Below are 22,694 nucleotides of genomic sequence, written 5' to 3'. Positions count from 1 at the left end.
CCTTTTCCTAGAAAATAAGCAACTCTGATCTCAAAGAATTCCTCAGATCTCCATATGACAAAAGTTGTAATTATTTAATCAAATGATGAAACAGGTATAATAACTAAAAGCTACAACAACTTTAGTTACTTTACCTTTGATAAACTACAGACCCATCTTCTTGTATTAGATCTAGAACAGTGCCCATATACCCGGATGTACAAGACTGTGTATTTATTCAGGCTACAGACAATGTATTAAGCTCATAAGAATTTACAAAGCTGTGTTTTAACATAACTAATGTCTGTTTTGAAAAATATATAGTCTCAAGTATAAGGTATAGACTTTGGCTTCTTTGCATAAACCCTGAACATACTAACTCAGTTCTCTCATCTGTAAAACGGGTGTTAAAATTATACCGACTTCATAAGATGACTGTGAGAAGTGAAGTGAACTAAAGAAGAGTTTTTCTAAACAATGGGTTCTAAATCATTAAGCAAGACATAAAATCCATGAGCATGTCACAATCAGCATTTTTAAAATGAAATAGAATACAATGGGAAATAGCAAAGTGTATCACATATAGTAAAAGTGTTTTGTGAAAGTTTTATTCCAAATATATAAGTCCTGCTGTACAACATTAATTTTTTAACAGTGAGTCATGAAAGCATTTTTCCCTCCTGCAGAGGGATCAGACGAGCCTTACCATGGCAAGAGGAGGAAGTAAAAATGGGACTCTACAAAAATGCAATACAGTTTTATTTAGCTTGCCTCAAAAGACCACTTGATAGATCTTATCTGGTAATAACTCATCATAGGACCTCACACAAGTTATTTCACTTCTCTGGACCTCAGCTTTCTAAAACTTAGGATAATAATAATAGTTACCTCCTAGGTCATTATGAGAATTCAATAAGTTAAATGTAAAAAGTGCTTACCATGCCTGGCACACAGTAAGCACTCAATAAATGTTAACTGGCATTACAGTTGCTAGTATTATTATTATTACTGGACTGAGAAAACACAGAACTACAATTCATTTTTCTACTTCCCCACTTAGCTTCAAATGACTTTTCTCTTTTATTGTTATTCCTACAGTGAACAAAAAGACTTTTTTAAATCAAAGACTGTGAAAAACTTCATTTTTAGGAAGTCCTTTATACATTACCACCTACATTCTTCTTTTCTCTGAGATCTAAGTTATTTTCCCAGAGTTTTTTTTTTTTTTTTTTTTTGTCTTGTGTGGCTGACACAGGGTGTGTGTGTATATAAATGTTCACATCTTAACCATATGCTGACATCTTATCAGGAGACCTGAGGTGCTAATCCCAGCTTTCTGGATGCACTACCTCTTACTTTCACATGGAAAATACCACATGGAATTGATGAGACCCAAGCAAAGGGCAATTGAACTTTTCTAACATTTGCAGATATATTGGCCTCTGGACTAAATTTGGGATTTAATATACCACAGGTCAATCCCCTGACAGTGCCTGGTTAGCGCCTGACTGGAAACAGACTTTCTGGATGACTGCTGAGTTTCTAAATCACATTACCCTCTTGTCAGGCCACACAGCAGGTAAACAGCAGAATAATTTAGAACCACAACATCAGGGAAAACACGCACTCCAGAGAGGAATCAGTCTCCCCAAAGCTACATTTCTTCTTTGTCCTCCCCATGCATAGAAGTGTCTTAAAATTGGGAGGCATGCACGATCTGTCCACTGAGAGTCCTATCTTGTTCAGGATCGCCAGCCAAGCGTTGGGAGTACCACCCACAAGATATCCCATCCAAATCCCTACGCTCCGTGTCTCCTATAAGCCTCCAGAGGTAAACATTTCTGATCCAAAGTAAATAAATTGCCTACAGGGCTAGGCAGAATCTCATGAGAATAAGTAAGTGCAACCAAAAGCAGAGCCAAGAAAAATGGACAATAGCAGAAAGGGTTTTTCCCAACTTTTCAAAATCAAAATTTTCTAAAATGAAAGTTGACAGACTAGTACAACCAGAATCTATGTACAGACCACACAGATTCAACAATGGTTTATATTTTGGTATTATCTATGTATATATGTATCCATTCGATTGTGTGCGTGTGCGTGTGTGTGTGTATGTGTGTGTGTTGAATCATTTCAAAGTAAGTTCCTGAGGCACCTCAGTAGCTCAGTCGGTTAAACATCTGACTTCAGCTAAGGTCATGATCTCATGGTTTGTGGGTTCAAGTCCCCAGTTATGTTCTGCACTGCCAGTAGGGAACCTCCTTGGGGTTCGCTCTCTCCCTCTCTCTCTGGTCCTCCCTGACTCATGCTCTCTCTAAACACACAAACAAACTTGAAAAAAAAAAAGTTCCTGGTATCATGACAATTCACCCATAACTACTGCCTCTTTTCAGAATGAGGACATTCTCCTACATATTCTCCCATTCTACTGATGGAATAATCACACCTAAGCAAATTAAGAGTAACTCCATGATATCTAATATTAGTCCATATTCCCATCTCCCTCTGCATCCCAAGAATTAAGGCACTGTGGCTGCTATCTGTAGGCCCTTCTAACACACAGCAGTCCTCCTACTTCTTATTTCAAGGACATTGGCTCCTGCTGCCCATGTCTAGCAAGGACAGCAAACTAAACTTTCCATCACACTCAGAGCGGAGGACAAACTCCCAGCTTTGTCCTCCTACCCCGCTAAACCCTCAGTCACTTCTCTGGGGCCACGCTGGTCCCCTTGCTGCTCCCAACGTGCCAACACGCCCCATTCGACATCTCGGCCCAGACTCTTCCCTTGGATGGCTCTTCTCCCATATGTCCTAATGGGTGCCCTCCAACTTCCTGCAGGTCTTTGCTCAGTAAAACCTTTCTTAAACATCTTCATTAAAACTCCAAACCACCCTCACCACCGTATTTTTTCTTTCCAGTGTATTTCACCATCCAGCTTTTTACGCATTTTGTTTCTTTTGCTGACTGCCAGTCTCACCACCTGGAATACATGCCCCTCCAAGGCAGGGGCTTTGTGTAATATGGTCATTGCTGCACCCCCGGCTCCTATATTAGTGTTGGGTTCTGCTTGATCAACAAATCTTTTATTAAGACCCACTGCTATGCTCCAGACACTGGCAGGGCAGCAGGACCTCAGATGCACTGCTCAAAGCTGATACAGCCTGGCTCCCCAGTCCCTGATGCCCCAGAGCAGTGGTAAACCCACTGCCCAGCATTGAGGACAGTTCTCAGAAGTCAGGTGAGGCCCGGGGGCTGCACAGAGCAATTCCTGAACCCTGCCATTTGCGTGGAGCGAGGGCTGACCATACAGCTGGTTCCTGATGTCCCACTGCTCCCCTCATAGATCCCATGGCTGCCTATGCAGGCCTCTGATGATTCACCTGCGCCTAACAACGCCACAGTGTGTTCCGGACGGGAAAACTTGCCCAAACCCATGCCCGAAGGACCACTTCACCCACTCCAGTCACCCATCCTCCCACTTGTCCGCCTTGAGGCCACTGCACTGATCTAAGACACAAACACGGCCAAATCATTACCTCAGCTCAAAATATTCCACTGGCATTCCTCCTTGCCCAGGATAAAATATCAGCACCTGGCCTGATATACACACAAGAGCGTGCTTATTCTGACCACAACATTTGACACCACTATGTTATTTTTAGTAGTTTCTGGAATATCCATGCTCTTCACACCATGCCCTTATTTATCCTGGTGTCCAGCATGCACCTCTGTACCCACCCATCACCACCAGTTTGTGGTCCCAGCAAATGTCTACCCTTCATCTCAAATGCTACCACCTCTTGGAAATTTTTCTGACTCCATAGGTGAACTTGAACACTCTCTTCTGTTTATACTCACCCAGGGCATTTTGTCTAAATAGAAAATCATGTTAACAATGACACCCACCATTACTAGTTTCTCTACCTGCTAGTTAGATCTCAGCGCAGGCCTGGAAATCCGACCCCACAAAAGGGCTTGGGCCTTTGCATCGTCCTATCCAGACAGTCTTTGGCATAATACTAGGTGTTAAATAAATTTGTATGACTTGTTGTAAGTAGCTGTTTTGACCTGGGCAGAGCTATGTTTTCAGGGTCTCAAGAATCAGAGCTAATGACCCTGATCTTCCCCATTCTGATTTTATGGCTCAGGCCAAGAGTTAATGGTAAATGTCCTCATTGTTTCGGTCTGCTGAAACATTATGTAAACCCAACATCAGGCGGCTGTTTGACTGGCGACAAACAATTCTGCATTCCAGAGCATGCTGACCCCAGGCCAGTTTGTTTTGTTTGCTTTTCACTGACAAAGAGGCTCTCATTTACAGTCCTGAAAGCTAAGCCACATTGGATGCTCCATCGTGCCCTCCCTCATACAAATATGAAATTGTGTGTGTGTGTGTGTGTGTGTGTGTGTGTGTGTGTGTGTGTGTGTGTCAGAGAGACAGAAAGCCATGAAATGGGCCTGGCAGCTACGCTTCAAGCTAACTTTTATGCTGTAACCCAAAAGGAGGATTGTCTAAAGCACATGGGATGAGGCATCAAGTCCAAAGGCACCATAGTGGCTTGTCACTAGACCTAGCAGACCACCTGCTTCCAAAGTGTTAACAAATATGGACAACATCCTTGCCAGTTCTCCACTCCATTTTATTTCCGTCTTAGAGATATTATCTTTTTCACCCACCTGAGTCCACACAATTATATGTACCTAACATTATGGTCAGGGTCAATAGACAATAAATGGCAGTGTTAGGATTTCTCTAATTTTAGACTAATTTTCCACAACCTAAGAATCTTCTATATTGTGAATATGCTTCTCTCATTTTTAAAAAATGTTTATTTATTTTTGACAGCACCAGCAGGGAGGGGCAGAAAGAGAGGGGGACAGAGGAGAAGCAGCAGGCTCCCTGCTGACAGCACCCAGCCGAGTCGGACAGGGGGCTCAAACTCAGGAACCTGTGAGACCATGACCTGAGCCAAAGCCAGACACTCAACCTACTGGGCCACCCAGGTGCCCCTGCTTCTGTCATTTCTATCTACCACATGTTCACTTAGCTGCAATACCACTTAATGTTATTATTTATAAATTTGCAGCCATCATTCTACCCCATAGAAGAACAGTTCTGCATGGTTCTATGCAGTGACGGAGGGCACAAGGACTCAAAGGCTGCTCACATACTCGTGTTTATACTTTATGGACTTCAGGCTGAAGGTGAGTAGGCATTTCCGGCGGGGTCTTGAGACTCCTTCCCTGGCTGTTAGCATTGTTTTAGTTTGTCTGGTTTGAACCAAAGCCAGCTGAATCTCCTCCAAGTTCCAGTTTTGGTCAGATCTCAGGAGACAGCCTGTCTGGTCATTCAAAAACAAACGTCTGCTTGCACATCCACCCCAATCTGATATCAGGCAGATCGCTGATGCCATATAACCCCACCTGTGTCCCTAGTCTGTACTGGAGGGGAAGGGTAATGACATTAGGTGCTGGCATCTCCAGCAAAGTTTGAACTTAGGTAATAAACAAGAGGTCCTGTAAGCAGACAGTGAGGATACAGAGCTGGTTACCCTCTTACACAACCAGCCTCTCCCACCAGGCACCCATGTTGTCTTCTTTTTTCCCCCCGTTTACTCATGGACGTCTCCTCTCATGGCCTGAAAGCACGTCTGATTGTCTGGCATGAATCAGTGAGCACACGATGGGCCTGACCCTGATCAGTTTCCCAAAAAGATAGGAGAGAACAAGAAGAGTCTTCACTCCCAAGGAGTTTATAATCCAGAGGTGTAGACAAAAAATACACCAACATTGAGCATGGAAGAGAGAGATGGATTACTGTATTGTATACACATAGAAGGGCCTTTTGATCAATAAGTTTTTCTTCAATGAGTGAGATCACCTTCAGAATCACAAGACCTGTCCATAAAGGAAGCAGAGGTGGGGGGATTGGATTCAGTGCTTTAATTAATCCACCTTCAAGATATTTTAAAACATTTTGGAATTCAATTACGGTGACTTCAAATATTTTTCACTTTATCCCAATTTGACTTTTTTAGTGGAAAACTCATCAAATTTACCACTGAAAATGTTTGCTTAAATACATAAAAATATGTATTAACATAAGCTATTCACCTCTCAGTCTGTGCCAATCTCTCCATATCTATCTACCTACCTACCTTTCCATGTTTCTCTTCTACCAGGAAACTCAGACAAATTCAAATGATAATGCTTATCTCCAAACACTAATATAACAGAGATATATGGAAATTAATATTATAAACAATTCAGTAAGGAGGTAGGTAGGTGTGGTGGAAAAGGCTTGGGTATCTGAGAAAAAAAAAGGCATTAATTTGAACCTGCTCCTTTCTCATTATGTGAACTTGGAAAAGAGTAATAATCCTTATCTCACAGGTTTTTATAATGGGGAACATATTAATGTTCGCAAGAGATATAGCACAGTGTTACATACGCTATTTTAAGCTGCCTGGTATATTTTGGGAATTAGATACAAATTATTAAAAGCCATAATAACTCCCTGTTTTTAAAAGTTAGTGTTTTCAAAGACACAAGAAAGAGGAAGTGTTGGTGAGGATGTGGAGGGAAAAAAAAAGTCGCTCTTGCACTGTCGGTGGGAATGCAAAGTTGAGTAGCCCCTGGGGAAAATAGGATGGAGGTTTCTCAAAAACTTAAAAACAGAATTATCATATAATCCAGTAATTCCATTACTGGGTATTTACCCAAAGAATACAAAAACACTAAGTCAAAAAGATATATGCACCCCAAGTTTACTGCAGCATTATTTACAATACACAAATTAGGAAAGCAGCCCAGGTGTCCAGTGATAAACGAATGGATAAAGAAGATGTGGGAAGATGGTGGAACAGCATGGAAGCTTTTTGTGGGTCTCGCGCCCATGAAATACAGCCAGACCAACACTAAACCATCCTACACACCTAGAAAACCAACTGGAAGATTAACACAACAATCTGCACAACCTGAACCACAGAATTCAGCAGGTAGGCGACACGAAATGCTGAACTTGGGGAGCAAGAAGCCCCGAAAGTTAGGAAACCCCTTTTGTGGGCAGAGAGAGGACAAAGACTGGAGGGGGGGGTAGCATACGGGAAAAGCACCCCTCCCCAAAAGCAGCTGGAGAGAAAGTGGAAAATTGGAAACAGCCGCAGGGACTAAACTAAAAAGGGAGAAAGGAGAAAGGAGAGGGTTTAAATTCCATTAAGACTATAAACAAGGGGAGCACGAAGGCTGCAACTCCGCAGCTCGATACCTGCCGGTGCTCTGGCGGGAAAGGTGAATCCCCAGGAACAGAGTGGGATCCGGGAGGTTCTTGGGCCACACGGGGAAAAGTGGTTCCACTGCAGGAAGGACATTTGGTAGAGACTGTTGAAGCCACCTGGTCCCAGCAGACCCCGCAAGGCAGCCACATTCGCTGGTGCTGGGGCAAGGTTGTTGAGGGTGAAGCCTGGTGCCAGATGTGGGTTGCAATTTTTCATGGTCCCTGAAATGCTGAGGCTACAATGTCTTGCGATTTTTTGGGGGGGGTGGGCTGGCACCTGGTCACAGTCTCGGGGCACCGGCAAAAGCAGGGTCCAGCGGGGGCTCCTGGGTGCAGCCGACATTCGGCCATTGCTCCGTGAGACCCTCCCGCAGAGGGGCGGAGCGGGTCAAAGCCGCAGTCCTTCGGAAGTAAGGGGCCAGGGAAAACAGCTGCATCGGAGACAAAACTTGGGAGGGAGGTACTGCCTGGGGCCTGGTCACGGAGAATGGAAAACCGGGGAGTGGATGAGAGCTGAAGACGTAGGACTGGTGCATGATTGCTGATCCAGGAGAACAAACGGAGTGACTGGGTGACGCCATTTTTCACCGCTCCCGTGCATGCGCATGCGCACCGAGGAGCATCGCAACAATCCACCCCAGTAGGCTAGCAGCGCCATCTAGGGGAGAGCGGCACTGTTACACCGAGCCCTGCCCAACTAGGCCAACTTAAGCTCTTCAAGAACACAAACCTCACCGCAGGCTTAATTTATGGACTATAAAGAGCTACCTGGACTAACCTCTAGGGGAAAAAGAAGCAATCTGTTAGGTTCATCTATTCAATTTTTGTTTTCCTCTTTTTCCTTTTTCTCTTTTACAATTCTTTTCTTTTTCTTGAATACAGAAAGAGAAAAAACTCATTTTTATTTTCAATTTTTATTAAAAATATGTCTTTAATTTTTATTACTGTATTTTCTACTTTTGTGTAATTTTTTTCATATTCTACTTTACTTCCATCATTTTATTTTAGTCTCAGTGTACTCACCTTTTCAAATTTTCAAACAATTCCCTTTTTTCTTTCTTTCCCTTTTTCTCTCCTTTTCATTTCTTTTTCTTGAATGCAGAAAGAGAAAAACTTCATTTTTACTTTCAACTTATTTTAAAAATATTTTTATTTAATTTTTATTACTATATTTTTTGCTTTTATGTAAATTTTTTCAAATTCTATCTTACTCCCATCATTTTATTTCAGCCTACTACAGTGTATTCACTTTTTCAAATTTTCAAATGATTTCTTTTTTTGTCTTTTCTTTTTTAATCTTTTTTCTCTTTTTCATTTCTTTTCTTTTTTCTTACATACAGAAAATGGAAAAATTCATATTTCTTTTTAATTTTTATTAAAAATATTTTTCTATAATTTTTTCTACTATATTCTCTACTTTTGTGTATTTTAGTCTACTTTAGTGTATTCATTTTTTCAAATTCTCAAATGATTTCCTTTTTTTTTTCTTCCCCCCCCTTTTTTGTTTGTTTGTTTCTCTAATCTGTCAAACCACTTTCTACACACAGACCAAAACACACCTAGGATCTAGCATCATCTATTTGATTTTTGTGTGGGTGTGTTTTTAATTTTTAATTTTAATATTTTTTAATTTTTTTTATTTTCAATTTTTCTACCTCATTAATTCCTTTTCTCCCTTCAAAATGACAAAACGAAGGAATTCACCCCAAAAGAAAGAGCACGAAGAAACAACAGCCAGGGATTTAACCAACACAGACACAAGCAAGATGTCTGAACCAAAATTTAGAATCACAATAATAAGAATACTAGCTGGAGTCGAAAATAGATTAGAATCCCTTTCTGCAGAGATAAAAGAAGTAAAAAATAGCCAGAATGAAATTAAAAATGTTATAACTGAGCTGCATTCACGGATGGATGCAGCAGCAGCAAGGATGGACGAGGCAGAATAGAGAATCAGCAATATAGAGGACAAACTTATAGAGAGTAACGAAGCAGAGAAAAAGAGGGAGGTTAAGGCAAAAGAGCATGATTTAAGAATTAGAGAAATCAGTGACCCATTAAAAAGGAACAACATGAGAATCATAGGGGTCCCAGAAGAGGAAGAGAGAGAAATGGGGGTAGAAGGGTTATGTGAGGAAATCATGGCAGAAAACTTACCTAACCTGGGGAAAGACACAGACATCAAAATCCAGGAAGCACAGAGGACTGCAATTAGATTCAACAAAAACCGACCATAAACAAGGCATATCATAGTCAAATTCACAAAATACTCAGGCAAGGAGAGAATCCTGAAAGCAGCAAGGGAAAAAAAGTCCCTAACCTACAAGGGAAGACAGATCAGGTTTGCAGCAGACCTATCCACAGAAACTTGGCAGCCAGAAAGGAGTGGTGGGATATATTCAGTGTGCTGAATCAGAAAAATATGCAGCCAAGAATTCTTTATCCAGCAAGGCTGTCATTCAAAATAGAAGGAGAGAGAAAAAGTTTCCCAGGCAAACAAAAATTAAAGGAGTTTGTGACCCCTAAAACAGCCCTGCAAGAAATATTAAGAGGGACTCTCTGAGGGGAAAAAAGAAGAAAATTTATATATGTATATATGTATGTGTGTGTGTGTGTGTGTGTGTGTGTGTGTGTATGTATATATCTATGTAATGTGTGTGTGTGTGTGTGTGTGTGTATACCCAAAGCAACAAAAGATTAGAAAGAACCAGAGAACACCACCAGAAACTCCAATTCTACAAGCATCATAATGGCAATAAATTCATATCTTTCAGTACTCACTCTAAATGTAAATGGACTCAATGCTCCAATTAAAAGACACAGGGTAACAGAATAGATAAGAAAACAAGACCCATCCATATGCTGTTTACAAGAGACCCACTTTAGACCTAAAGACACCTACAGATGGGAAATAAGGGGATGGAGAACCATCTATCATGCTAATGGTCAACAAAAGAAAGCCGGAGTAGCCATACTGATATCAGACAATCTAGACTTTAAAGTAAAGACTGTATCAAGAGATGCAGAAGGGCATTATTATCATAATCAAGGGTTCTATAGACCAAGAAGACCTAACAATTGTAAACATTTATGTACCAAATGTGGGAGCACCCAAATATATAAATCAATTAATCACAAACATCAAGAAACTCATCGATAGTAATACCATAATAGTAGGAGACTTCAACACCCCACTCACAGCAATGGACAGATCATCTAATCAAAAAATCAACAAGGAAACAATGGCTTTGAATGACACATTGGACCAGATGGACTTAACAGATATATTCAGAACATTTCATCCTAAAGCAGCAGAATATACATTCTTCTCCAGTGCACATGGAACATTCTCCAGTATAGACCATATACTAGGACACAAATCGTAAGTAAGTAAGTAAGTACAAAAAGATCGAGATCATACCGTGCATATTTTCAGACCACGATGCTATGAAATTCAAAATCAACCACAAGAAAAAATTTGGAAAGGTAACAAATACTTGGATACTGAAGAACATTCTACTAAGGAATGAATGGGCTAACCAATCAGTTAAAGAAGAAATTGAAAAGTATATGGAAGTCAATGAAAATGATAGCACCACAACCCAAAACCTCTGGGACGCAGCAAAGGCTGTGTATATAGCAATCCAGGCCTTCCTAAAGAAGGAAGAAAGATCTCAGATACACAACGTAACCAACGCCTTAAGGAGCTGGAAAAAGAACAGTAAAAACAAACCCCAAAACAGCAGAAGTCAGGAAATAATAAACATTAGAGCAGAAATTAATGCTATCGAAACCAAAAAAACAGCAGAACAGATCAATGAAACCAGAAGCTGGTTCTTTGAAAGAATTAACAAAATTGATAAACCACTAGCCAGTTTGATCAAGAAGAAAAAGGAAAGAACCCAAATAAGTAAAATCAAGAAAGAAAGAGGAGAAATCACAACCAACACAACAGAAATAAAAACAATAAAAAGAGAATATTATGAGCAATTATATGCCAATAAAATGGGCAATCTGGAAGAAATGGACAAATTCCTAGAAACATATACACTACCAAATCTGAAACAGGAAGAAATAGAAAATTTGAACAGACCCATAACCAGTAAGGAAATCGAATTAGTAATCAAAAATCTGGCAAAAAACAAGCGTCCAGGGCCAGATGGCTTTCCAGGGGAATTCTACCAAACATTTAAGGAAGAGTTAACACCTATTTTCTTGAAACTGTTCCAAAAAATAGAAATGGAAGGAAAACTTCCAAGCTCTTTCTATGAAGCCAGCATTACCCTGATTCCAAAACCAGACAGAAACCCCACTAAAAAGGAGAACTATAGACCAATTTCCCTGATGAACATGGATGCAAAAATCCTCAACAAGATATTAGCCAACCGGATCCAACAATACATTTAAAAAAATATTCACCATGACCAAGTGGGATTTGTACCTGGGATGCAGGGTGGTTCAATATCCACAAAACAATTAACGTGATTCATCACATCAATAAAAGAAAGGACAAGAACCATATGATCCTCTCAATAGATGCAGAGAAAGCATTTTATAAAATACAGCATCCTTTCTTGATAAAAACCCTCAAGAAAGTAGGGATAGAGGATCATACCTTGAGATGATAAAAGCCATATACGAGTGACCCAATACTAATATCCTCAATGCGGAAAAACCGAGAGCTCTCCCCCTAAGGTCAGGAACAAGACAGGGATGTCCACTCTCGCCACTGTTATTCAACATAGTATTGGAAGTCTTAGCCTCTGTAATCAGATAACACAAAGAAATAAAAAGCATCCAAATCAGCCAGGAGGAGGTCAAACATTCACTCTTCGCAGATGACATGATACTCTATATGGAAAACCCAAAAGATTCCACCAAAAAACTGCTAGAACTGATTCATGAATTCAGCAAAATTGCAGGATATAAAACCAATGCACAGAAATCGGTTGCATTCCTATACACCAACAATGAAGCGACAGAGAAATCAAGGAATCTATCCCATTTACAGCTGCACAAAAAACCATAAAATACCTAGGAATAAATCTAACCAAAGAGGTGAAAAATCTATACACTGAAAACTATAGAAAGCTTATGAAAGAAATTGAAGAAGACATAAAGAAATGGAAAAAGAGTCCATGCTCCTGGATAGGAAGAACAAATATTGTTAAAATGTCTATACTACCCAAAGCAATCTACATATTGAACGCGATCCCTATCAAAGTAACACCAGCATTCTTCACAGAGCTAGAAAAAATAATCCTAAAATTTGTATGGAACCAGAAAAGACCCCGAATAGCCAAAGCGATCTTGAAAAAGAAAACCAAAGCAGGAGGCATCACAATCCCAGACTTCAAGCTATACTACAAAGCTGTAATCATCAAGACAGTATGGTACTGGCACAAGAACAGACACTCAGACCAATGGAACAGAATAGAGAACCCAGAAATGGACCCACAAACGTATAGGCAACTAATCTTTGACAAAGCAGGAAAGAATACCCAATGGAATAAAGACAGTCTCTTCAGCAAGTGGTGCTGGGAAAACTGGACAGCAACATGCAGAAGAATGAACCTGGATCACTTTCTTACACCATTCACAAAAATAAACTCAAAGTGGATGAAAGACCTCAGTGTAAGACAGGAAGCCGTCAAAATCCTCAAGGAGAAAGCCGTCGTCAAAAACCTCTTTGATCTTGCCCACAGCAATTTCTTACTCAACATGTCTCCGGAGGCAAGGGAAACAAAAGCAAAAATGAACTACTGGGACCTCATCAAAATAAAAAGCTTCTGCACAGAGAAGGAAACAATCAGCAAAAATAAAAGGCAACTGACAGAATGGGAAAAGATATTTGCAAACAATATATCAAATAAAGGGTTAGTATCCAAACCCTTTATCTGGTTTGGATATCAAACTCAACACCCAAAAAACAAATAGTCCAGTGAAGAAATGGGCAAAAGACATGAGTAGACACTTCTCCAAAGAAGACATCCAGATGGCCAACCGACACATGAAACAATGCTCCCTCCACATCACTCATCATCAGGGAAATACAAATCAAAACCACATTGAGATACCACCTTACACCTGTCAGAATGGCTAACATTAACAACTCAGGCAACAAGAGATGTTGGCGAGGATGTAGAGAAAGAGGATGTCTTTTGCATTGTTCGTGGGAATGCAAGCTGGTGCAGCCACTCTGGAAAACAGTATGGAGATTCCTCAAAAAACTAAAAATAGAACTACCCTATGACCCAGCAATTGCACTACTAGGTATTTATCCAAGGGATACAAGTATGCTGTTTTGAAGGGACACATGCACCCCCATGTTCACAGCAGCACTATCAACAATAGCCAAAGTGTGGAAAGAGCCCAGATGTCCATCTATGGATGAATGGATAAAGAAGATGTGGTATATATATACAATGGAGTATTACTCGGCAATCAAAAAGAATGAAATCTTGCCATTTGCAACTACATGGATGTAACTGGAGGTTATTATGCTAAGTGAAATTGGTCAGTGAGAGAAAGACAAAAATCATATGACTTCACTCATATGAGGACTTTAAGAGACAAAACAGATGAACATAAGGGAAGGGAAACAAAAATAATATAAAAACAGGGAGGGGGACAAATCAAAAGAGACTCATAAATATGGAGAACAAACTGAGGATGGCTGGAGGGGTTGTGGGAGGGGGGATGGGCTAAATGGGTAAGGGGCATTAAGGAATCTACTCCTGAAATCATTGTTTCACTATATACTAACTAATTCGGATGTAAATTTTAAAAATAAAAAATAAAGTTAAATTATAAAAAATATTTATATGTAAAAAAAAATGCGATGTATATATATATATACAATGGAATATTACTAAGCCATTAAAAAGACTAAATCTTAAGATATGCAGCAACATGGATATATCTAGAGAGTAAAAGGCTAAGGGAAATACGTCAGTCAGAGAAAGACAAATGCCATATGATTTCACTCATAGGTGCAATTTTAGAAACAAAATAAACAAAGAAAAAACAGACCAACCAAAAACCAGACTCTTAACTACAGAGAACAAACTCGCGGCTGCCAGAGGGGAGGTGGGTGGGGGATGGGTGAAAGAGGTGAAGGGGATTAAGAGCACACTTACCCTGATGAGCACTGAGCAATGTATAGAAAAGTTGTACTATGTTATGTAGCTGAAACTAATACAACACTGTATGTTAACTACACTCGAATTAAAAAATTTTTAAGTTAATAAGTGTTTATTAATTAACTGTACTATCTTTAAGGATGAAGTTGTGCTCTCAGGTCTCATCTAGAGACTTGTGATAACCAGAACACCTGCAATAGGACAGGTTATCCAAAGTCAGGTAATGGTTAGTGAGTAATAGCTTTGAAGGGGAGCTATGGGTTTGATGGAGGTTTAAATTAGGAGGAGTATGTTCTGACAGAGGGAATGGAGAGGACATGAGGAACAAATGAGTGAGATGGGAAGGACAGGAAAAAAGCTAGTGACAAGAGACATCATATCTAACAACGCAATAGAAACCCTCAAGTCCCTGCGAAGAGACAGCATGGTATAGCAAAAAGGTCACAAGTTTGACAATCAGCTGGTTCCAAATTCCCGGTCAGCCACTGATAGTTGTGTGGCCCTGGACAAGGCATGTCACCTTTGGGAACCTCTACCTCATCACAGCAAAATCGGTGAATAATACCTACCCAGCACGGAAGACTGGAGATGATCTATGGAAAGTGCATAACACAACGTCTTGTCCACAAGGATGTTTAAAAAATACCTTATCATTACCTCTTAGTTATCATTAGCTATTGTAATCCTGATAGCAGTGTGAAGTAGATCCCTAACAAACTAAAACTAGCCAACTGTCCAGCCAAAACAGGAGCAGACACTGAGCTAGAAAACAGACCCTGGACAAGAAAAAAATATATATATTTTTGTGGCCATAGCAAGATCAACCAAGGGAAAGAAAGAGAGAGAGAGAGAGAGAGAGAGAGAGAGAGAGAGAGAGAGAGAAAAGGAAAGGAAAGAAAGAAAAGGAAAGGAAGGAAGGAAGGAAGGAAGGAAGGAAGGAAGGAAGGACGGGAAAGATAGAAAGAAAGAAAGAAAGAAAGAAAGAAAGAAAGAAAGAAAGAAAGAAAGAAAGAAAGAAAGAAAGAAAGAAAGAAGAAAGAAAGAAAGAAAGAGAAAGAAAGAAAGAAGAAAGAAAGAAAGAAAGAAAGGAAGGAAGGAAGGAAGGAAGAAAGAAAGGAAGAAAGAAAGAAAGAAAAGGAAAGGAAGGAAGGAAAGGAAGGAAGGAAGGAAGGAAGGAAGGAAGGAAGGAAGGAAGGAAGAAAGGAAGAAAGAAAGAAAGAAAGGGAAAGGAAGAAAGGGAAGGAAGGAAGGAAGGAAGGAAGGAAGGAAGGAAGGAAGGAAGGAAGAAAGAAAGAAAGAAAGAAAGAAAGAAAGAAAAGAAAGAAAGAAAGAAGAAAGAAAGAAAGAAAGAAAGAGAAAGAAAGAAAGAAGAAAGAAAGAAAGAAAGAAAGAAAGAAAGAAAGGAAGGAAGGAAGAAAGAAAGGAAGAAAGAAAGAAAGAAAAGGAAAGGAAGGAAGGAAAGGAAGGAAGGAAGGAAGGAAGGAAGGAAGGAAGGAAGGAAGGAAGAAAGGAAGAAAGAAAGAAAGAAAGGGAAAGGAAGAAAGGGAAGGAAGGAAGGAAGGAAGGAAGGAAGGAAGGAAGGAAGGAAGGAAGGAAGAAAGAAAGAAAGAAAGAAAGAAAGAAAGAAAGAAAGAAAGAAAGAAAGAAAGAAAGAAAGGATAATATTGGAATATTATGGGAAACCATTTTGATGTACCCACAAGGAATGAAGTTTTGCGGGACCTGGTAGCTAAGTATCAGGAAATCAGAGTTCACAGGCTAGACCTTATGACCTTCGGTAAGTGCAGCCGTGTTCCAAAGCAAAGGTGCCCAGGGGAACCACACAGAGAGAAAGCTGGACTGCCAAATTAAAACTTCAGACAGGCAATGAAGGAATTCATTATGTATCTGATAGAAGAGCAATGGATGACACCCTTTCTGCGGAGAACATTAATATGCTGACTTGAGAGGTGGGACCCTGGCCAGGGAAAGGGAAGTCCGGGCGGTGTCACAGAGGAGCCCCCCCATGATGGCCCACTGTCCAACAGTGAGGCGGTGCTTACAGACTGCTCCAAAAAGACCAGGAGAAGAGGTAAAACTGGAACAACTGGGGCCCACAATATTCTTTAAGAAGTTCTCTGCAAAACTTTCACTTCCTGCAGGGGCTGAAGAGTGGGATCACTGCAGGAAAGACACATCCTGTTCGTGGGTCCTGGATGCCAGATCCTGGAGAGCAGCAGCATCCTACAACACAGAGCAACACAACAGAGTGAAATCATTTCAAGTAGTAACCCCATCTCCTAAATTCTACAAAACAAGAATAAAATACCTTATGTGTGGACAATACAAAGTCTCCCTGTGTTCTCTTAGCAGTTCTACTGTATTTAGCACTACAAATGTATATCCTAGATATAAGAGGTTTTCAACATGTAAGTGACAAATAATTATCTTCTTGAAATCCAGAAGAGTTTTTTGAGAGGCATCTGGGTGGCTCAGTCAGTTGACCATCCAACTTCGGCTCGAGTGATGACCTCAGGGTTTTGAGTTTGAGCCCCACATGGGGCCCTCCGCTGTCAGCACAGAGTCTGCTTCAGATCCTCTGTCCCTCTCTCTCTCTCTGCCCCTCCCCCCACCCTCTCTCAAAAATAACCATTAAAAAAAAAAAGAGAGACGAGTTTTTGAGACAGTACTACAAATGGCCTAGCTCTCTTAACACAAACCAAACAAACAATAACTCTGACCCAAGAACTTTATGCAGTGTGTGTGCAAGTAGGGGAGTGGGCAGAGAGAGAGAAAGAGAGAGAGAGAATCCCAAGCAGTCTCCATGCTTAGCACAGAACCCATGGCCCTGGGATCATGACCTGAACCGAAATCAAGAGTCAGACACTCAACCAACTGAGCCACCCAGGCGCCACTCAGCTGCCTTCTTATTCTGGTCACATTTGTTAAATTAATTAAACAAGGAAGCCAGGAGACTGAGGTGGCTTTAATGCCTTAGTAGCCTAGCGAGGAAACCCAAACACCTAAGCCTGCAAATGCCTCACGGTTAAGAAACTGAAACCTAAGGACAGCAATCACAGCCAACTAGGCTTCCCAAACAAGGCAACGGCTTAAGCTACAACCAATAAAATCATTTCTTTGCTGGCTTCCAAGTCTTCTCTATGAATGGCTTGCCCCTGGCTCCTGACTACTCTGGCCTGTGTCTCTGCCCCTGTTTGCTCAAGTAAACATATGCCTCAGTTTATCTTTTAGCACGTTCAAACTCAGTCCCAAATACTATCCTAGCTTAGTGTCATGTTCTCTGACATTGAAAAAGGGAAGATGTCTTAGAGACCATCTGGCCCACCCCATTACCACTCTCACCCCGTGACCATTTAAAAGAAGGGAACTAAGACTCAGGGAGGTTGAGGGATGTTCAAGATCATAACTAATCTTGGACATACTAATGTTTATCCTTCCTTCCGCGAATGCTGACCAAATCATTTTAATGAGACTTAACAACATCCACAGAGGTTACTCCTCCCCAGCATGTATGAGTAGTCAATGCTACTCAGTCAGGATTGACAGAAACACTAAAATGAAAGTTAAAGTGATATGTCATGTTCCAGCACATGAGAAATCTATTCTCTGGAAGGTTGCCACAAACGTACTACAAGTTGGACGTTTACCTCGGACCAGAGACAATTTGGAAAAAGGAAGCATGTTCAGTCACACAAAGCTTATAGTGGTGGCCCTCTAAGTAATTCACAGAGAAGCATTTATTTCATTATCACTTTAATAGGGCTGTATTTTTAAAACAACTTAAAAATTTTTTCACTAACGGGCCCCTGGGTGGCTCAGTCAGTTAAGCTTCTGGCTCTTGATTTCGGCTCAGGTCATGATCTCACAGTTCAGGGGATCAAGCCCTGTGTCCAGCTCCACACCGACACTCTGCCCCGCCCTGTCTGTCTGTCTCTCTCTCTCAAAAAAAAATAAAAACTTTTGAAAAATACTAAAAATTTTTCAGTAAAATGAACATTTCACAGAACGACCAGAAGTCTGAAACCTGAGTAGTGCTTCTCTCCTTCTTCTCTTTTCTCTCACGCTGCAAGCCACCACCATAAATCCACACTGGACTCTTGCTCCCCTAGCCCGTCATGAGCCTACAAAACCCACCATTTCAGCGCTCACCCTGTTGGCCTCTGGACAAAATCATTCTGGTCTCTCCTTTGTCTCTCTGCCACAAACCAGCAAGTCCCTCTCTGAGGCTTACCGGCCCTTTTGTTTGTCTTGAATAAACTTGCTTTCACATCCTCTATAACAGCGAAAGCAAACTGATTGTGCATTGCAACCTAAACCCTACCCAAATCTACGCAAAGGAGTGAGCCATCCAAACACCTTCTACAGGTATCGATTTATTAAATAGGTACGCTAAAGCAACAGGGGAACACATCTGGCAATGTGTTGCCAGGGAACTCAGCTTTCTACGTAAAATTCATACACTGGCCAAACTAAACCCATTCCTGACCCCCCACCAATGTATATATTTAAAAGCATCCCACCTAGTACCACCTTTCCCTTCAGTGCACCCTAGCAAAATGGATGGGGCACCCACAGACCGTAAGATCTTGAGACCAGCTGACCAAACAGCTATGATCAGCACTGAGGGACGAATGAAACGCAGGAAATAGGGGTGCAGCATGTAGTATTATTTACCAGTAACAAGAGACTCACATTATTATCTCAATTTGAAGCACTCACCTAAGACTTCTATGAAGTTGACTACTTCAGAAAAAAAAAAATCTTAAAAAAAAAAGAGAAATAGAGAAGTAAGGGGAAATGGGAAATTTTTCTACCATGGAGGTCAGGAAACAACTTTTAATACATTTTGAACAAAAGTTTATACCTATTCATGTAGTTTTTCCCATACTTAGTACCTATCACTACAAAAAATACATGAGGCAAAAGGCCATTTCAGCTACACCTAAATGTTATACTACATTCAGAGTATGCAGAAAACTCTAATTTTTTTAATATAAACATAGGTATGCAATTTTAAAAGAGAAAATCAGCTTCTCCTTGCCATCACAAAATGACTATTAAACACTTAAAAAATGTCCACTTGAGGGGCACCTGTTGGCTCAGCAGGTATAGCATGTGGCTCTTGATCTTGAGGGGTGAGTTCGAACCCCAGGTTGGGTATAGGGATTAAACATAAAAAAAAATATTTCGTAATGTTTATTTATTTTAAGAGGGAGAGAGCGCATGTGCACGTGAGAGAGGGAGGGGCAAAGAGAGGGAGAGAGAATCCCAAGCAGGCTCTACACTGTCAGCATGGAGCCCGACACGGGGCTCAATCTCTGAACCGTGAGAGCATGACCTTAGCCAAAATCAAGAGTCAGATGCTTAACGGAATGCCCAGGTGCCCCAAAAATAAAAAATTGTGAAAAAAATCCACTTGAAGATTGCCAGATTAAGGCCCTGCTCTCAGAACCCCCCCCCACCCCCGCCACACACACACACACACACACACACACACACACACACACACACACACGTGCTTGTCCCACCTTGCCCTCAGCTCATTTTATGAGCACATCCACACCTGACATCAATCCCAGCTCTTCTTCTGCTCCCTCTTCTCCATCGCAGGTTGCCCCCCACCCCACTTATCATTTCTGTCTGTTGCTTCTCCTATTTCAAAAGCAGAAGCGGCCCTCTCCTCTCCACACTTGCTTCTTCCTCAGCTCCCACATAACATTTTGGTTTCATCAATCACTTCCTCCCTTGCCTCTTGGGTCTCCCATGCTGTACTTGAATATTTCTTTTCTGGTGACAGAAAAGGGCTCCTCTGGAGCACCCTGATTTACCAGCCTCTTTCTGTTCTGCACATCACTGCCAAACTTTCATAGAAATAGTCTACTTGAAAGAGTAAATGACTTATATTTCTTCACCATCTCCACACACTTGAACCAAATATGCAACCAGCAGGAGACAGGTGAGCATGAGGCTCATTCGATCCATCTAAACAAAATGGAGTGGCAAGCTCCCTATCTCTCACAATCCTCCCACTACAATCCAGATAGAGGGGCTCTGGCCCACATCCAGCCAGAGAGGAATGAGGGCCCAGGGTAGCCACATCACTTAGGTTTGGAATTTGGAATTTTTACATGAAAGCTAATAACGGTGAAATATTAGCAATTAATTTGATTTCTTAAACACTGAGGATCAAGTAAAATTCCACTTCCAGTTGAATTCGGCCTATGGCCCTGAAATGTGCAAACTATTTTTTAAAACCTTTGGCTTCCTTCACCCAACCTCCCAAAAAGAGTTTTCCTAAAAGCCATCAGCGATCACTTAGTTGCCATAAACAATGGCCTTTCTCACCTCACTTTCCTCAACCTTCTATGTGTTGGGGGGCGGGGGGGGGAGGAGGGGGTGGAGGGCTGTTTTATCACCAACCCCTGTGTTAAACTGCCATAGCTAAGATTCTGACTCCTCCCTCTCCTCACTGCTCTGTCTTCTCTTTCTTAGGCTTATCTTGCTTCATTTTTTTCTTCTTGCTCTCTCAAAAACCTCTCACTGCAAAGATCATCCATATCTGGGCTTCAACTATTCCCACTGCAGCGCTCCCCACAAAAATCTTCAGCTTCTCTCCCCAACTCTATCTTCAAACTTCTGTATGTTGGGCACAAGAACGCCCAAACATCCTGTGCTGACTCACCCTCTTCCTTAACACCACTGCCACCAAAGCCACTCATTCCATGCCCTCCCTCTTAGCCAACCAGCCTCAAAACTTCCCCAACTGCTTCCTCTCTTCTGACACCCCATCAGCTATCACTTCTCTTCTGTGCCCTTTGTAAAATGTATCATGAATATCTCCTCTTCTTTCTTCCTCCTAGACTCTCATTAGCTCTCAGCCAGATGACAAATCTCAGAGCCTGAAAACCCATCTCCCAGACCCAGTTCCTTCCTCTGTGGTGCCAGGTTCATCTTCCGGAAGGCTTCAAGTCCTGATATTCCTGTGCTCACAAGAATGAAATGGCTCCCCACTGCTGACACAGAATTGGAACTCAAGACCCTTTGCCAGCTGACCCTCCCCCCAATTTTGTCAGCCTATTTGCCTCCCACTCCCTTTCAAATGCCTAGCATTTCACTGATAGACTCCACCAAAAATCTGCTAGAACTGATACATGAATTCAGCAAAGTTGCAGGATACAAAATCAATGTACAGAAATCAGTTGCATTTTTATACACTAATAATGAAGCAACAGAAAGACAAATAAGGAAACTGATCCCATTCACAATTGTACCAAGAAGCATCCAATACCTAGGAATAAATCTAACCAAAGATGTAAAAGATCTGTATGCTGAAAACTATAGAAAGCTTATGAAGGAAATTGAAGAAGATATAAAGAAATGGAAAAACATTCTGTGCTCATGGGTTGGAAGAATAAATATTGTCAAAATGTCAATACTACCCAAAGCTATCTACACATTCAATGCAATCCCAGTCAAAATTGCACCACCATTCTTCTAGAACAAGCAATCCTAAAATTCATATGGAACCACAAAAGGCCCTGAATAGCCAAAGTAATTTTGAAGAAGAAGACCAAAGCAGGAGGCATCACAATCCCAGACTTTAGCCTCTACTACAAAGCTGTAATCATCAAGACAGCATGGTGTTGGCACAAAAACAGACACATAGACCAATGGAATAGAATAGAAACCCCAGAACTAGACCCACAAAAGTATGGCCAACTCATCTTTGACAAAGCAGGAAAGAATATCCAATGGAAAAAAGACAGTCTCTTTAACAAATGGTGCTGGGAGAACTGGACAGCAACATGCAGAAGGTTGAAACTAGACCACTTTCTCACACCATTCACAAAAATAAACTCAAAATGGATAAAGGACATGAATGTGAGACAGGAAACCATCAAAATCCTAGTGGAGAAAGCAGGAAAAGACCTCTCTGACCTCAGCCACAGCCATTTCTTACGTGACACATCCCCAAAGGCAGGGGAATTAAAAGCAAAAATGAACTATTGGGACCTCATGAAGATAAAAAGCTTCTGCACAGCAAAGGAAACAATCAACAAAACTAAAAGGCAACAAACCGAATGGGAAAAGATGTTTGCAAATGACATATCGGACAAAGGGCTAGTATCCAAAATCTATAAAGAGCTCACCAAACTCCACACCCGAAAAACAAATAATCCAGTGAAGAAATGGGAAGAAAACATGAATAGACACTTCTCTAAAGAAGACATCCGGATGGCCAACAGGCACATGAAAAGATGCTCAACGTCGCTCCTCATCAGGGAAATACAAATCC

At 41.1% G+C, this 22,694-nt stretch overlaps 1 long non-coding RNA gene across 1 annotated transcript in view; it reads right to left on the bottom strand.

Annotated features, from left to right (window-relative positions):
• The window catches only part of LOC106976927 (uncharacterized), a 114,997-nt gene extending 98,373 nt beyond the window's left edge, over positions 1 to 16,624 (bottom strand). The window contains exons 1-2 of the long non-coding RNA XR_008298948.1: positions 16,441 to 16,624; positions 7,248 to 7,914 (exon numbers count right to left, since the gene is read on the bottom strand). This is a non-coding gene — a long non-coding RNA (uncharacterized LOC106976927). The remainder of the gene's footprint in view (positions 1 to 7,247; positions 7,915 to 16,440) is intronic.
• Between the last annotated feature and the right edge of the window lie 6,070 nt (positions 16,625 to 22,694).

The sequence above is a fragment of the Acinonyx jubatus genome, chromosome A1, assembly GCF_027475565.1.
Source record: "Acinonyx jubatus isolate Ajub_Pintada_27869175 chromosome A1, VMU_Ajub_asm_v1.0, whole genome shotgun sequence".
NCBI lineage: Eukaryota > Metazoa > Chordata > Mammalia > Carnivora > Felidae > Acinonyx > Acinonyx jubatus.
The sequence above is the reverse complement of the archived record's forward strand: the minus strand, read 5'-3'. Positions and strand labels throughout refer to the sequence as shown.